Raw genomic sequence first — 17750 nt, 5'->3', positions numbered from 1 at the left:
AGCTCACCCTCCCAGACACTATGAGTAGGTCAAGAAAGTACTCAGTCTCTCATCCGCGTACACTGGGTTTGAACGCCCACATTGCCAAACTAATCTCGTTTGAGATGATGCCCTTTCGGTTGGTGGAAAGCACAGCTTTCCGCGAACTCATGGCCTATGCAGTACCACGCTATGACCTACCCAGTCGCCACTTCTTCTCTCGCAAAGCCATCCCAGCCCTCCACCATCATGTGAAAGACCGCATTGTCCATGCACTCAAGCAGTCAGTGAGCGGAAAGGTTCACCTCACAATTGATGCATGGTCCAGTCGGCATGGCCAGGGCCGTTACGTGTCCATCACTGCGCACTGGGTTAATGTGGTGGATGCAGGGTCCACAGGGGACAGCGGTGGTGGGACAGTGCTGCCTAGCCCACGGTATAGGAAACAGTTGGCTGTAGGCGTTCGACCCTTCTCCTCCTCCTCCAGAAGCGAAAGCTCGTCCACAGAGCGCAGTCGTACGAGCACTCCATCTGCAGCTGCCACTGTTGCACACGATGTGTCCCCCTATCGAGCAGCTAGTGGAAAGCGTCAGCAGGCTGTGTTGCAGATGATGTGTTTGGGCGACAGACACACCGCGGAGGTGCTGGCCGAGTACTTGAAGCGACAAACTGAGTCATGGCTGGGCAGTGTACATCTTGAGGCAGGCAAGGTAGTTAGTGATAACGGGCGTAATTTTGTGGCAGCCATAGCCCTTTCAAAACTCAGCCACATACCTTGCTTGGCTCACACCTTGAACCTGGTGGTGCAGTGCTTCCTCAAAAATTATCCGGAGTTAACAGCCCTGCTCCAGAAGGTGCGAAGACTGTGCGCGCACATCCGCCAGTCGCCTGTACACTCCATTCGTATGCAGAAGCTGCAGCGATTGCGCCACCTTCCCAACCACCGCCTCATTATCGACATTGCAACAAGGTGGAACTCCACCCTGCACATGGTGGAGCGGCTGTGCGAGCAGAGGCAGGCCATAATGCATTTGTGGGAGGATACACGGCCAGGCACTTTGAGAGCAGACATGGAGTTGACAGGCGTGCAGTGGTCGAAGCTGAAAGACCTTTGTAAAGTCCTTCAGTGCTTTGAGGAATGCACACGGCTGGTAAGCGCAGACGACGCCATCCTAAGCATGAGCATCCCACTTATGCGTCTGCTCATGCAAACTTTGACGCACCTTAAGGAGCAGGCGTCTGCAGCCAATGTTGATGAGGAGGAAGAGGAGGAGGGAATCCTTGATGACATTCAGCCATTGTCTGCTCAGGGACCTCTCCTGGACGAGGTGGAGGAAGAAGAGGAGGAGGAGGAGGATGATGGGGATGATTACTTAGGGGAGAAGGATGCATCTCGTGGGGCAAGTGAAAATGTTGGCGTGGCAAGGTCTGGTACAGGGTTTGTGCGTGACTGGAGGGATGTGGATTTGCCAGAAAGTGCTCCTCCACCCAGCACTCGCAGTGCATCATTGACACCGGGAACATTGGCCCACATGTCAGATTATGCCTTGCGGATCCTAAAAAGGGACCCCCGCATTGCCAAAATGATGAACGATGACGACTACTGGTTGGCCAGCATCCTGGATCCACGCTATAAAGGCAAATTACAAAACATCATGCCACAGGAGAACCTTGACCTAATATTGGCTAATAAACAAGGAACTCTGGTAAATCGGTTGCTTGAGGCATTCCCAGCACACAGCAGCGGTGATGGTTCTCACACGAGCCGTACGGGCCGGGGGCAGCTTGGCAGAGGTGTTCGTGGTGCACACAGCAGAAGTGGCGTTGGAGACAGGGGTTTCATGACAATGTTGTGGACTGATTTTTCAAATACCGCTCACACAACTGGTAATACTGCATCGATGGAAAGTGACAGGAGACAGCAGTTGTCAACTATGGTTACAAACTACTTTTCCTCCCATATCGATGTTCTCCCACACAGGTCATTCCCCTTTGACTATTGGGCCGCTAAACTGGACACCTGGCCTGAATTGGCACAATATGCCTTACAGGAGCTCGCTTGCCCAGCTGCAAGTATGCTATCGGAAAGAGTCTTCAGTGCAGCTGGATCAATCCTGACAGAAAAAAGGACCCGTCTGTCAACCCAAAATGTGGATGATCTAACCTTCATTAAAATGAACCACGCATGGGTTTCCAAGGATTTTGTCCCACCTTCCCCTGATGACACATAGGGTGACAGAAAAATGGCTTGCTTTGGTCCACCTCTTCCTGGTACTTCACCTATTTCGCCTTTTGCATCAGCTGAATGTCCAACATCAACATATGCCACTTTCTAAAACTCCCCCCATGGCCGGGGTCACCACCTAGCGCACAACACCGTGCGAGTGCCGTTGCCCTGGACAGGTGGGTAGGCCGACTCTTGGGCGCGGGCACTGGCACAGGGTCCCTCATAGTGCAATCAAGTGTCTCTGACGGTGGTGGTGCACACCCGCCGTCAGACACACCGCTGTACTATGAGGGGCCCAGTGCCAGTACCGACGCCCACGAGTGGGCCCCCCTTGCTTGGGCAGGGCCCCAGCATTTGCAATCTTTACCTCTCCCTGCTCCTCCGCTGTGTAATCTGGGCCGTCAAATCCATACTGTGCCTGACACCATCTGAGCCTGCCTCCTGAGACATATATTTTGAATATGTACACTATCCATACATGTTATCCGGGGATACGGTACCCTTTCTAACCTTTGTGCAATCACGTGCAATCCATACTGGGCCTAACACCGTCTAAGCCTGCCTCATGCTGTATAGACATATATTTTGAATGTGTACGCTATCCATACATGTTATCCGGGGATACGGTACCCTTTCTAACCTTTGTGCAATCACGTGCAATCCATACTGGGCCTAACACCGTCTGAGCCTGCCTCCTGAAACATATATTTTGAATGTGTACGCTATCCATACATGTTATCCGGGGATACGGTACCCTTTCTAACCTTTGTGCAATCACGTGCAATCCATACTGGGCCTAACACCGTCTGAGCCTGCCTCCTGAGACATATATTTTGAATGTGTACGCTATCCATACATGTTATCCGGGGATACGGTACCCTTTCTAACCTTTGTGCAATCACGTGCAATCCATACTGTGCCTGACACCGTCTGAGCCTGCCTCCTAAGACATATATTTTGAATGTGTACGCTATCCATACATGTTATCCAGGGATACGGTACCCTTTCTAACCTTTGTGCAATCACGTGCAATCCATACTGGGCCTGACACCGTCTGAGCCTGCCTCCTGAGACATATATTTTGAATGTGTACGCTATCCATACATGTTATCCAGGGATACGGTACCCTTTCTAACCTTTGTGCAATCACGTGCAATCCATACTGGGCGTGAGAACGGCTGGCGAGCTGTTAAGCAAGCTACAGCACCTGTCCAGACAAGTACAGGGATTCCCTAGCGAGGAGACTTATTTGATTGTTTTCAATGTTGGGACAGCAGAGCGACTTTTGGTTTTTTAGGGTCGCGTTTCGTTTCGTGAAACCCGACTTTTCCAAAAGTCGGGTCGAGCAAGATCGTCCGATTATAGGGAAAAGTCGGGGTCGTCCCGAAACACGAAACCCAATGTAAGTCAATGGGGAATAAAAGTCGGCAGTGAGAGGAGGACAGGAAACACACCTACAGTGCCCATTTGAATGCCAAAAGCATCAATTCTTCTTACTTAAGCTTGTCAACCTTAATTAACTTCATAATATAAGTTACGCACTAAAAAAATGGGGGTTATTTGGCTAAAGTTGTGGGGGGGGAGGGCTGGCTGCAGGTTTTCATGTGCCCTGGGCGAAAGAGCGCCCCTTTAACACATACCACAACTCATCATGCTCCGATACGGCAGATAAATAGCGGTATAGTACAATGAAAAATACCTCACTTTTTACATCTCATGACGTGGCCCATCTATTTCTCCATACAGAATCATTGGTCCCATATAATGTTTGAAACAGTATATGATGAGCTCCACATAATGCTACAGTATATGTTGGTCCCCATGGATGAAGCTCCACTGTCTTATGGGCCCAAATAATGCTCCAAACATAATGGGCCGCATTTCTAATGCTCTAGTGTATAATGGGCCCTGTAAATGCTGCTCCAGTGTCTGATGTCCACCTTTGGAATGTTCCAGTGTATGGTGGGCCCCATCTATCATTCTCCAGAGTATAGTGCTCCCCAAAAATTGCTGTCCCAACATTGAAAACAATCAAATAAGTCTCCTCGCTAGGGAATCCCTGTACTTGTCTGGACAGGTGCTGTAGCTTGCTTAACAGCTCGCCAGCCGTTCTCACGCCCAGTATGGATTGCACGTGATTGCACAAAGGTTAGAAAGGGTACCATATCCCTGGATAACATGTATGGATAGCGTACACATTCAAAATATATGTCTCAGGAGGCAGGCTCAGACGGTGTCAGGTCCAGTATGGATTGCACGTGATTGCACAAAGGTTAGAAAGGGTACCGTATCCCTGGATAACATGTATGGATAGCGTACACATTCAAAATATATGTCTCAGGAGGCAGGCTCAGACGGTGTCAGGCACAGTATGGATTGCACGTGATTGCACAAAGGTTAGAAAGGGTACCGTATCCCCGGATAACATGTATTGATAGCGTACACATTCAAAATATATGTCTCAGGAGGCAGGCTCAGACGGTGTTAGGCCCAGTATGGATTGCACGCGATTGCACAAAGGTTAGAAAGGGTACCGTATCCCCGGATAACATGTATGGATAGCGTACACATTCAAAATATATGTCTCAGGAGGCAGGCTCAGACGGTGTTAGGCCCAGTATGGATTGCACGTGATTGCACAAAGGTTAGAAAGGGTACCGTATCCCCGGATAACATGTATGGATAGCGTACACATTCAAAATATATGTCTCAGGAGGCAGGCTCAGACGGTGTTAGGCCCAGTATGGATTGCACGTGATTGCACAAAGGTTAGAAAGGGTACCGTATCCCCGGATAACATGTATGGATAGCGTACACATTCAAAATATATATCTATACAGCATGAGGCAGGCTCAGACGGTGTTAGGCCCAGTATGGATTGCACGTGATTGCACAAAGGTTAGAAAGGGTACCGTATCCCCGGATAACATGTATGGATAGCGTACACATTCAAAATATATGTCTCAGGAGGCAGGCTCAGACGGTGTCAGGCACAGTATGGATTTGACGGCCCAGATTACACAGCGGAGGAGCAGGGAGAGGTAAAGATTGCAAATGCTGGGGCCCTGCCCAAGCAAGGGGGGCCCACTCGTGGGCGTCGGTACTGGCACTGGGCCCCTCATAGTACAGCGGTGTGTCTGACGGCGGGTGTGCACCACCACCGTCAGAGACACTTGATTGCACTATGAGGGACCCTGTGCCAGTGCCCGCGCCCAAGAGTCAGCCTACCCACCTGTCCAGGGCAACGGCACTCGCACGGTGTCGTGCGCTAGGTGGTGACCCCGGCCATGGGGGGAGTTTTAGAAAGTGGCATATGTTGATGTTGGACATTCAGCTGATGCAAAAGGCGAAATAGGTGAAGTACCAGGAAGAGGTGGACCAAAGCAAGCCATTTTTCTGTCACCCTATGTGTCATCAGGGGAAGGTGGGACAAAATCCTTGGAAACCCATGCGTGGTTCATTTTAATGAAGGTTAGATCATCCACATTTTGGGTTGACAGACGGGTCCTTTTTTCTGTCAGGATTGATCCAGCTGCACTGAAGACTCTTTCCGATAGCACACTTGCAGCTGGGCAAGCGAGCTCCTGTTAGGCATATTGGGCCAATTCAGGCCAGGTGTCCAGTTTAGCGGCCCAATAGTCAAAGGGGAATGACCTGTGTGGGAGAACATCGATATGGGAGGAAAAGTAGTTTGTAACCATAGTTGACAACTGCTGTCTCCTGTCACTTTCCATCGATGCAGTATTACCAGTTGTGTGAGCGGTATTTGAAAAATCAGTCCACAACATTGTCATGAAACCCCTGTCTCCAACGCCACTTCTGCTGTGTGCACCACGAACACCTCTGCCAAGCTGCCCCCGGCCCGTACGGCTCGTGTGAGAACCATCACCGCTGCTGTGTGCTGGGAATGCCTCAAGCAACCGATTTACCAGAGTTGCTTGTTTATTAGCCAATATTAGGTCAAGGTTCTCCTGTGGCATGATGTTTTGTAATTTGCCTTTATAGCGTGGATCCAGGATGCTGGCCAACCAGTAGTCGTCATCGTTCATCATTTTGGCAATGCGGGGGTCCCTTTTTAGGATCCGCAAGGCATAATCTGACATGTGGGCCAATGTTCCCGGTGTCAATGATGCACTGCGAGTGCTGGGTGGAGGAGCACTTTCTGGCAAATCCACATCCCTCCAGTCACGCACAAACCCTGTACCAGACCTTGCCACGCCAACATTTTCACTTGCCCCACGAGATGCATCCTCCTCCCCTAAGTAATCATCCCCATCATCCTCCTCCTCCTCCTCTTCTTCCTCCACCTCGTCCAGGAGAGGTCCCTGAGCAGACAATGGCTGAATGTCATCAAGGATTCCCTCCTCCTCTTCCTCCTCATCAACACTGGCTGCAGACGCCTGCTCCTTAAGGTGCGTCAAAGTTTGCATGAGCAGACGCATAAGTGGGATGCTCATGCTTAGGATGGCGTCGTCTGCGCTTACCAGCCGTGTGCATTCCTCAAAACACTGAAGGACTTTACAAAGGTCTTTCAGCTTCGACCACTGCACGCCTGTCAACTCCATGTCTGCTCTCAAAGTGCCTGGCCGTGTATCCTCCCACAAATGCATTATGGCCTGCCTCTGCTCGCACAGCCGCTCCACCATGTGCAGGGTGGAGTTCCACCTTGTTGCAATGTCGATAATGAGGCGGTGGTTGGGAAGGTGGCGCAATCGCTGCAGCTTCTGCATACGAACGGAGTGTACAGGCGACCGGCGGATGTGCGCGCACAGTCTTCGCACCTTCTGGAGCAGGGCTGTTAACTCCGGATAATTTTTGAGGAAGCACTGCACCACCAGGTTCAAGGTGTGAGCCAAGCAAGGTATGTGGCTGAGTTTTGAAAGGGCTATGGCTGCCACAAAATTACGCCCGTTATCACTAACTACCTTGCCTGCCTCAAGATGTACACTGCCCAGCCATGACTCAGTTTGTCGCTTCAAGTACTCGGCCAGCACCTCGGCGGTGTGTCTGTCGCCCAAACACATCATCTGCAACACAGCCTGCTGACGCTTTCCACTAGCTGCTCGATAGGGGGACACATCGTGTGCAACAGTGGCAGCTGCAGATGGAGTGCTCGCACGACTGCGCTCTGTGGACGAGCTTTCGCTTCTGGAGGAGGAGGAGGAGGGTCGAACGCCTACAGCCAACTGTTTCCTATACCGTGGGCTAGGCAGCACTGTCCCACCACCGCTGTCCCCTGTGGACCCTGCATCCACCACATTAACCCAGTGCGCAGTGATGGACACGTAACGGCCCTGGCCATGCCGACTGGACCATGCATCAGTTGTGAGGTGCACCTTTCCGCTCACTGACTGCTTGAGTGCATGGACAATGCGGTCTTTCACATGATGGTGGAGGGCTGGGATGGCTTTGCGAGAGAAGAAGTGGCGACTGGGTAGGTCATAGCGTGGTACTGCATAGGCCATGAGTTCGCGGAAAGCTGTGCTTTCCACCAACCGAAAGGGCATCATCTCAAACGAGATTAGTTTGGCAATGTGGGCGTTCAAACCCAGTGTACGCGGATGAGAGACTGAGTACTTTCTTGACCTACTCATAGTGTCTGGGAGGGTGAGCTGGACTTGAGAGCTGCATATGGTGGAAGTAGCGGTGGACAGGGCGGACTGAGAGAGGGTTGATGATGGTGATGGAGTTGGTGTTCTTTCTGATGGCCTAGAATCAGTCTTTCGTTGATATAACAGTGGGATTCCCTGACTGCTGTGGCCTTGCAACGACACCTCAACATTTGCTGCTGTGCTAACCGGTGGGCTTACAGTGGGGGAAACAATGTAGCGTTGCTGACTACCTTCGTTGTGATCAGTTGCACATGTGGCAGCAACTCTTTTGATGTTTGGAACCTGTCTTTGGAGTGCTCCGGGCCTGCCAGATAACAGCTGTTGCGATGTCGATGTCTGCTGTGGATGGTCCTCATCTGAGCTATTGGAAGCAGCACCCTCTTCCCCCAATGGATGCCAATCTGGGTCAACAACTGTGTCATCCATCACCTCCTCTTCTATGTCATGTGCACCTTTCTCTGTGTCACCGAGTATGGTGGTATAGTGTGCGGGAAGGGGCACCTGAGTCTCATCAGGGTCAAAATCTGGCTCTGTACACTGCGAGGACAATGTAGTGCTCTGAGTGAATGTACCAGCAGAATCATCCATCAGCGGCTGTGCATCAGTGCACTCCATGTCAGATTCATCTTGGCCTGGGTAATTCACCATTTGACTTGATAATCCAGGCATGGTATGTGAAAACAGCTCCATGGAGTAATCAGTAGTATGGCCTGCGTCATCCTTCAATCTTGGTTGGGGTGAAGGACACAAGGAAAGGTGTGGTTCATGAACATGAGCCTCCAATGACGACTCAGTGCTTTTACTTTTTACAACTGAAGAAGAGGAGGCGATAGAGCTGGAGGCTGAGTCAGCAATGTAAGACAAAACTTTTTCCTGATGCTCTGCCTTTAAAAGCGGTTTGCCAACTCCTAGAAAACTAAGCGTTCGAGGCCTTATGTAGACAGACGATGACGCAGGGTCAGCACCTCCTGCATTCGGTCCTATTTTGCTCTTGCCACTACCATCAGATCCACCACCAACACCATCATTACCAGCTGCCAACCCCCGCCCAATTCCACGGCCTCTTCCACCAGCCTTCCTCATTTTTGGTAGAAATGTAGACAAAATCCAACAAACTATATAGTAATGTAAAACAAGGTACAAGGTGTCTATAGGACAGGGAGATTTAGAATTTCTGCACACACTTGTGGACAGTGGACACTTTTGGATTGTGTGAGGCCCACTGATATCTGAGCGCTATGTGACACGCTCGATGGCACAGCTGCCTGTGACCAAAGTGACGAGAGGATAATGGAGATTTTGAATCTCTGCGCAGACTTTTGGACACTGGACACTTGTGGATTGTGTGAGGCCCACTGATATCTGAGCGCTATGTGACACGCTCGATGGCACAGCTGCCTGTGACCAAAGTGACGAGAGGATATTGGAGATTTTGAATCTCTGCGCACACTTTTGGACACTGGACACTTGTGGATTGTGTGAGGCCCACTGATATCTGAGCGCTATGTGACACGCTCGATGGCACAGCTGCCTGTGACCAAAGTGACGAGAGGATAATGGAGATTTTGAATCTCTGCGCACACTTTTGGACACTGGACACTTGTGGATTGTGTGAGGCCCACTGATATCTGAGCGCTATGTGACACGCTCGATGGCACAGCTGCCTGTGACCAAAGTGACGAGAGGATAATGGAGATTTTGAATCTCTGCGCACACTTTTGGACACTGGACACTTGTGGATTGTGTGAGGCCCACTGATATCTGAGCGCTATGTGACACGCTCGATGGCACAGCTGCCTGTGACCAAAGTGACGAGAGGATAATGGAGATTTTGAATCTCTGCGCACACTTTTGGACACTGGACACTTGTGGATTGTGTGAGGCCCACTGATATCTGAGCGCTATGTGACACGCTCGATGGCACAGCTGCCTGTGACCAAAGTGACGAGAGGATAATGGAGATTTTGAATCTCTGCGCACACTTTTGGACACTGGACACTTGTGGATTGTGTGAGGCCCACTGATATCTGAGCGCTATGTGACATGCTCGATGGCACAGCTGCCTGTGACCAAAGTGACGAGAGGATAATGGAGATTTTGAATCTCTGCGCACACTTTTGGACACTGGACACTTGTGGATTGTGTGAGGCCCACTGATATCTGAGCGCTATGTGACATGCTCAATGGCACAGCTGCCTGTGACCAAAGTGACGAGAGGATAATGGAGATTTTGAATCTCTGCGCACACTTTTGGACACTGGACACTTGTGGATTGTGTGAGGCCCACTGATATCTGAGCGCTATGTGACACGCTCGATGGCACAGCTGCCTGTGACCAAAGTGACGAGAGGATAATGGAGATTTTGAATCTCTGCGCACACTTTTGGACACTGGACACTTGTGGATTGTGTGAGGCCCACTGATATCTGAGCGCTATGTGACACGCTCGATGGCACAGCTGTGACAAAAGTGACTAGAGGATAAGGGAGATTGGATTGCTTTTAAAAAAGCAGTTTGCGGAGCAGTGGGTAAACAGCAATGCCAGCGTGTCAGGAAGCCTTAAAAGGCAGCCCAACAACCAACACCACTGATACACCACTATATAGCCTCCCCTTGCACTGCACACACAGTGACTTGTGTGTTGTGCAGGCCAAATCGCTAGCAGCAGAAGCAGTTTTTTTGTCTTCTTCCCTGCCTAACGCTCTCCCTACAGAATCAGCAGCAACCTCTCCCTATACTAAGATCGGCAGAAGTAAGATGGCGGTCGGCGTGCACGCCCTTTTATACCCCCTGTGACGCCCACCAAAGCAAGCCAATCACTTGCATGCCCTTCTGAAAGATGGTGGTGACCCGTGCCTAGGTCATCACGTTGCCCACAGTGTCCGTGGATCCTGATTGGCTGAAAAAGAGCGCAAAACAAACTTTTGAAACGCGACTTTGGCGCGTAAGTCGCCGACCTCGTGGCCGACCTCATCCTAGGGTCGGGTTTCGTTTTATGAAACCCGACTTTGCCAAAAGTCGGCGACTTTTGAATTTTTTCGACCCGTTTCGCTCAACTCTACCCATCACACATCCTTCATCTCATAGTCCTATTCCCATATACAGTGGGAAAAAAAGTATTTAGTCAGTCAGCAATAGTGCAAGTTCCACCACTTAAAAAGATGAGAGGCGTCTGTAATTTACATCATAGGTAGACCTCAACTATGGGAGACAAACTGAGATAAAAAAAATCCAGAAAATCACATTGTCTGTTTTTTTTTCATTTTATTTGCATATTATGGTGGAAAATAAGTATTTGGTCAGAAACAAGCAATCAAGATTTCTGGCTCTCACAGACCTGTAACTTCTTCTTTAAGAGTCTCCTCTTTCCTCCACTCATTACCTGTAGTAATGGCACCTGTTTAAACTTGTTATCAGTATAAAAAGACACCTGTGCACACCCTCAAACAGTCTGACTCCAAACTCCACTATGGTGAAGACCAAAGAGCTGTCAAAGGACACCAGAAACAAAATTGTAGCCCTGCACCAGGCTGGGAAGACTGAATCTGCAATAGCCAACCAGCTTGGAGTGAAGAAATCAACTGTGGGAGCAATAATTAGAAAATGGAAGACATACAAGACCACTGATAATCTCCCTCGATCTGGTGCTCCACGCAAAATCCCACCCCGTGGGGTCAGAATGATCACAAGAACGGTGAGCAAAAATCCCAGAACCACGCGGGGGGACCTAGTGAATGAACTGCAGAGAGCTGGGACCAATGTAACAAGGCCTACCATAAGTAACACACTACACCACCATGGAATCAGATCCTGCAGTGCCAGACGTGTCCCACTGCTTAAGCCTGTACATGTCCGGGCCCGTCTGAAGTTTGCTAGAGAGCATTTGGATGATCCAGAGGAGTTTTGGGAGAATGTCCTATGGTCTGATGAAACCAAACTGGAACTGTTTGGTAGAAACACAACTTGTCGTGTTTGGAGGAAAAAGAATACTGAGTTGCATCCATCAAACACCATACCTACTGTAAAGCATGGTGGTGGAAACATCATGCTTTGGGGCTGTTTCTCTGCAAAGGGGCCAGGACGACTGATCCGGGTACATGAAAGAATGAATGGGGCCATGTATCGTGAGATTTTGAGTGCAAACCTCCTTCCATCAGCAAGGGCATTGAAGATGAAACGTGACTGGGTCTTTCAACATGACAATGATCCAAAGCACACCGCCAGGGCAACGAAGGAGTGGCTTCGTAAGAAGCATTTCAAGGTCCTGGAGTGGCCTAGCCAGTCTCCAGATCTCAACCCTATAGAAAACCTTTGGAGGGAGTTGAAAGTCCGTGTTGCCAAGCGAAAAGCCAAAAACATCACTGCTCTAGAGGAGATCTGCATGGAGGAATGGGCCAACATACCAACAACAGTGTGTGGCAACCTTGTGAAGACTTACAGAAAACGTTTGACCTCTGTCATTGCCAACAAAGGATATATCACAAAGTATTGAGATTAAATTTTGTTTCTGACCAAATACTTATTTTCCACCATAATATGCAAATAAAATGAAAAAAAAAACAGACAATGTGATTTTCTGGATTTTTTTTTCTCAGTTTGTCTCCCATAGTTGAGGTCTACCTATGATGTAAATTACAGACGCCTCTCATCTTTTTAAGTGGTGGAACTTGCACTATTGCTGACTGACTAAATACTTTTTTTCCCCACTGTATCCATCATACATATTCACCATCCCATAGTCCCGTGCCCATATACCCATCATACATATCGTCCATCCCATAGTCCCGTTCCCATATACCCATCATACATATTCTCCATCCCATAGTCCTGTGCCCATATACCCGTCATACATATTCGCCATCCCATAGTCGAGTGCCCATATACCCATCACACATCCTCCTTCTCATAGTCAACCATTATGACATCATAATGAGCGGCGGGGCTTGCAACCTATGATGACATACAACTGCCATAGCCCCGTTCCCATATACCCATCATACATATTCTCCATCCCATAGTCCTGTGCCCATATACCCGTCATACATATTCGCCATCCCATAGTCGAGTGCCCATATACCCATCACACATCCTCCTTCTCATAGTCAACCATTATGACATCATAATGAGCGGCGGGGCTTGCAACCTATGATGACATCAGCGTCGCCATGGCAACCATTGTGACATCATAATGAGGGGCGGGGCTTGATACGCACACCCTGTTTCCCCATTATGTAGATAGGGGCATTATGACATCATAATGAGGGGCGGGGCTTGACACGCACACACTTTTTCCCCAGTATGTAGATTGAGGCAAAATTGTTTGGTGAATGGAACGCGCGGGGTTAAAATTTCGCCTCACAACATAGCCTATGACGCTCTCAGGGTCCAGACGTGTGACTGTGCAAATTTTGTGGCTGTAGCTGCGACAGTGCGGATGCCTATCCCGGACATACACACACACACACACACACACATACACACATACATACATACATACACACTTTCAGCTTTATATATTAGATGCTATAATTGTGCATGGAGCACAATAGAAGCAGCACACAACACACATGTAGGACATGTGCCCTGCTGACCTCAGTAATGGCTAAAAAATAACAAAATTCTGGAAGGTAAATTTTACAGCCACACTGGACACTAGCTAGCTACACTATCTGACTGATAAACAACCGCCTAACTAACTAGAAAAAATTTTGCTGTTAACAGTGGCAGCATCAGGAGCAGCCTCTCTGCGCTGTTACAGTGTCAAAATGGTGCTAAAACAAGATGTCTGCTATTTATATGGAGAGGGACATGTGATTTCAGCAGCCAATGACACAAGCCGTTGTGTCAGGACTTTATGTGTGCACATTGTGGCTAGCCAATCAGGGTGCAGGAAACATCCACAAAGTTAGGGGGAAAAAATGACAGCTGTGGTTAAAAGATCTCTGCCCCTCTGAGCTCTGCAAACCCCTTCCACTCATCAAACACATGCCAAATGCTCTTGATGTACTACTATTATAATTGCTGAAAATATTTTTGTGGCAACACATGTTTTCCCACACTTTTACTGAATGTTACCGATTTTTACCAATTTTATAAAATTTTGCTCAGGTTTCCAATCACGAATACGAATGTGCCATATTTGTGCTAAATTTATGTTTGGCGATCGTTTTCCAAACAGATCCGCTCATCTCTATTAGTAATGTAAAGATAAAGGATGTATGAAAGTTTGTTACAGACAGGGCATTCCATAGAGCTCCTGTTAGAGTGACTGGGGAAGCAGAAAATTAATAATAAATCATGGATGAGAAGTAAAAGTGACTGCGTGCACGTGATGAGGAGGACAAGGTTTTGGATAGATATCACCAGGAGTGAGGAAGAACAGAGAAGCTGTTAGGCGGGAGCAGGAGAGGGCATCGGGTGGCTGTCTGTGTTTGGAGACAGAGGATTTTATATTGAGGAACAGTTTTGAGGAGGAGGTAAGATGGATGGGGAGGATGGAGGGAGAGATGACTAGTTCCTTTCTATCATTACTAGGTGTAGGAATTAGAGGAGTAGTAAAAAGTGGAGAACTGTGGGTGAGAGTGAAAACAAACAGGAACATTGTTAACTGTGACCATGTATTCAGTTACCTTCAGTTTCCTTCTGGTTAGTTTCTGGTCTAATTCATTGCAGTACATTTAAGTGCTGCGCTTAGGTGATGCTCAGCAGACTAATGTCTATGCAGACATATTGCTCATGATTTATTTGCTAACAAATGCATTCAGGTGTGAAACAGAAGGGAGAGGCCTGTTCTTATCTTTAGCAGATAAGTAGATTTGAGTTGATGCAGGATATATCACAGGCAGAGTAAACAAGCTGGTCTTAAAGAAAAGTGGTGAGGGGGTAGTGCAGTGGTCGGTTTAAAAACATACTGAGTGAATACATACAGGAGAGGTAAGAGTTATTGCAGAGTTTGAAAAGCTGGGTGATATACCAAGTGTAGTGCTGCGGTAGCACACTTATGCAGTGAAGAGGCAGTGACCCACAAAATTCAAACACAAAGCCTCTTTAATGTGTTACTTTACACATTAAATGTCCATTTCACACACAAGTGCATGTAACGTTAGTGTCCATTTCATAGCACTACATACTACACGGCTTTAGATTGCAGTCACTAAACACGCTGGCCCCCTTTGGTCCAGTAACCGTGGGCGACTGCAGCACCATTTTAAAGTCTCTTTACACACAGCATAACTTTCAGCTTTATTCATTTAGTTTTCTATCACTACACAAGCTAGTCCTCCTTTGGGCACAGGACAGGCTATCTTCGGTTCACCTCCGGGCACAAGACCTGTCCACATCCAAGACAAGTTACTGCGGGTGATCGCATCCCTGTGTTAATGTCTTTTTACTCACACATCCGTACACAGTCCTTGATGTCCTCCGGATTGCAGCTGGCCACAATATCCACCTGTTTGCAGCTGTTATTCATGGCAGTCCTCCTTTGACCAGTTACCGTGGACGGCAGCACCACTGTGTATTCTGTGTGTGCCAGGCCTATTGGCTCCACTATGTCCTGTGTTGCCTCACAAAGGTCGTGCTCTGCAACACCAACTGCTCTGCACAGTAACAAGCACCAACTCACTCTGGCCCTGACACTGGACCTGACACACCCATACCTTTTCCTGCAGGGCTTTTAACAAAAAAACCTGTGGCCTTTAGCCACATGGAAAACCTGGGCATGGAGTGAAATGGACTGCACAACTACTAGTTTGTTTCACAACACAACATCCAAGAGCAGGTTTTCCCTACATCTGCCTTGGACACTAGCATGTCCAAAGCTAGCCCTTATTTTTATTATTTTTAGTCTGCATTGCAGTCACGGCTACTCCCGTGACTTCCATGCACTCTTATGGCCTTCATACATCTCTGTGCACACCATGGGGAGAGCAAACAGCGACCCTTACCTGTTTCACGAGACACTGCCTCACACAAGTGAATACACACAGGAGAGGAAAAAGCTATCAAAGAGTTTGAAAAGCTGATGTATAGTGCTCCATACAGTATAATGGGCCCCATATTTTGCTTAATGCAGTATAATGGGCCCCATATATTTAGAATCATAGAATCATATTGCACCATTCAGTATAATAGGCCCCATATAATACTTCATGCAGTATAGTTGGCCCTATATATTGCTTGATGGAGTATAATGGGCCCCATATATGTCACCATTCAGAATAATAGGCCCTATATAATACTCCATACAGTATAATTGGGTCCATATATTACTCCATGCAGTATAATGGGCCCCATAAATTGCTCCATTCAGTATAATGGGCCCCATATATTGCTCCATGCAGTATAATGAGCAGCATATATTGCTCCATACAGTTTAATGGGCCCTATATAATTCTCCATTCATAAAAATAAATCAATAATCAAAAATCAAATACTCACTACTCCCCTTTCCCTGCTGCTCCGGTCTCTGCTGTTCCAGTCTCAGCTGCTCCGATCTCCTCAGCATCTTCTGACTCTCTGTGCACATAGCACTCTATACTAGTGACGTCATTGCGCCCTCTGCACTGAGACATCAAAGAGAGTCAGAAGATGCTGAGGAGACCAGAGCAGATCAGACCAGAGCCGCGGGGAATGGAGAGAGGTGAGTATTGGAAACAGTTCAAGTTGTGAGATGGAGAGGGCCTGGTGCCAGCTCTGAAGCAGATCCCCCCCTGGACTTATGGGACACCGGCCTGTCCAGGGCCACAGGGCTTGCTCTGGTGCGCCAGATAGTGACATTAACCCTGGTCATATTAGAAAAGTGCGAGTCTACCAAGCTCAGTGATGGCAGCATCTTCTCTTTCAACATAGAGCAGTACGTCTGTGAATTCATGATACCATCAATGAAATGTATCCCTCAACACCACAGCACTCATGCAGCCTCACATATGGATGTATTGTGTCAAGGGAAACACTCACCCCGGCTTGGCTTTCTACTTCTTAAGGTAACTGCATTGAAATTGCATGTTGATTTTCTTCAACTGTTTTAATCAGAAGATGTTCCTGTTTAGGTGATAACTTCCATTTTCAGCCGGACTTTTAGGTGAGATGATTTCAGTTTCATCTTTGTTAAATTTTTATATCACTTTTGTTACAGTATTCTGAAGAACAAGGATTATTGGAAGTGATGAAATGGCGCTCACAGAGTCCTAATCTCACACTTATTGGGTCTGTCTGGGATTACATGATGAGTCAAAAGGATTTTCACAAGCCTACATCCACAGAAGATATGTGGTTATTTCGCTAAAATGACTGGAAAAACTTCACTGCCAAGTTCCTTCAAAAACTGTGCGCAAATGTAAATGCAGATGAATAGATGATGTTTTGATGACAAAACCTTATCACACCAAAGAATTTGATTTATATTTCACTTTTGTTCAATTAATTTGTGATTTTTTAATAAATAAAATATTAACACTTTTTGAAGGCATTCTCACTCCCAATATTTTTTCGTGTGCTTCAAACCTTTGCACAAAACTGTATGTGTTACAAAAAAATATTTGGGTACACTAAGAAGTAAAATGCAAAGCCCCATTTATAATGCAGAATTACAGTATATGAAGGTTTGTACTGGTCATCAAGACTCGAAACTCCCCTTATAACAGAGGGGTTAAACAACAAAAATTCTAGGAATGCAGAAATAAAAGCAAAAAAGGAAACAAAATCACTATATCTTCAAGGCATGAAAGAACTGCAACCGGATAAGGTAAGAATAAAGCCATTATAAAAATTACATCAATGTCGTCCTTATACAACACCAGGCATGTAAATTGAAAGGAAAATTGGCAATAGTTTATCTCAGTTATGTCATAAAATGCATAATTTCCAGATGTCATTCTAAAATCCTCATCTACATGAGTTAAGTTTAGCCACAATCTCCACATGGAAAGTGG

At 47.5% G+C, this 17750-nt stretch overlaps 1 protein-coding gene across 1 annotated transcript in view; it reads left to right on the top strand.

Moving 5' to 3' along the window:
- Positions 1–17287, top strand: part of TMEM238 (transmembrane protein 238) — a 71855-nt gene extending 54568 nt beyond the window's left edge. Inside the window, exon 2 of the mRNA XM_073552097.1 lies at positions 16955–17287. The gene's annotated coding sequence lies outside the window, so the exon portion shown is untranslated. The remainder of the gene's footprint in view (positions 1–16954) is intronic.
- Positions 17288–17750: the final 463 nt, after the last annotated feature.

The sequence above is a fragment of the Dendrobates tinctorius genome, unplaced genomic scaffold (genome assembly GCF_039654945.1).
Source record: "Dendrobates tinctorius isolate UK_male_01 unplaced genomic scaffold, ASM3965494v1 ptg000184l, whole genome shotgun sequence".
Taxonomy (NCBI): domain Eukaryota; kingdom Metazoa; phylum Chordata; class Amphibia; order Anura; family Dendrobatidae; genus Dendrobates; species Dendrobates tinctorius.
The sequence above is the reverse complement of the archived record's forward strand: the minus strand, read 5'-3'. Positions and strand labels throughout refer to the sequence as shown.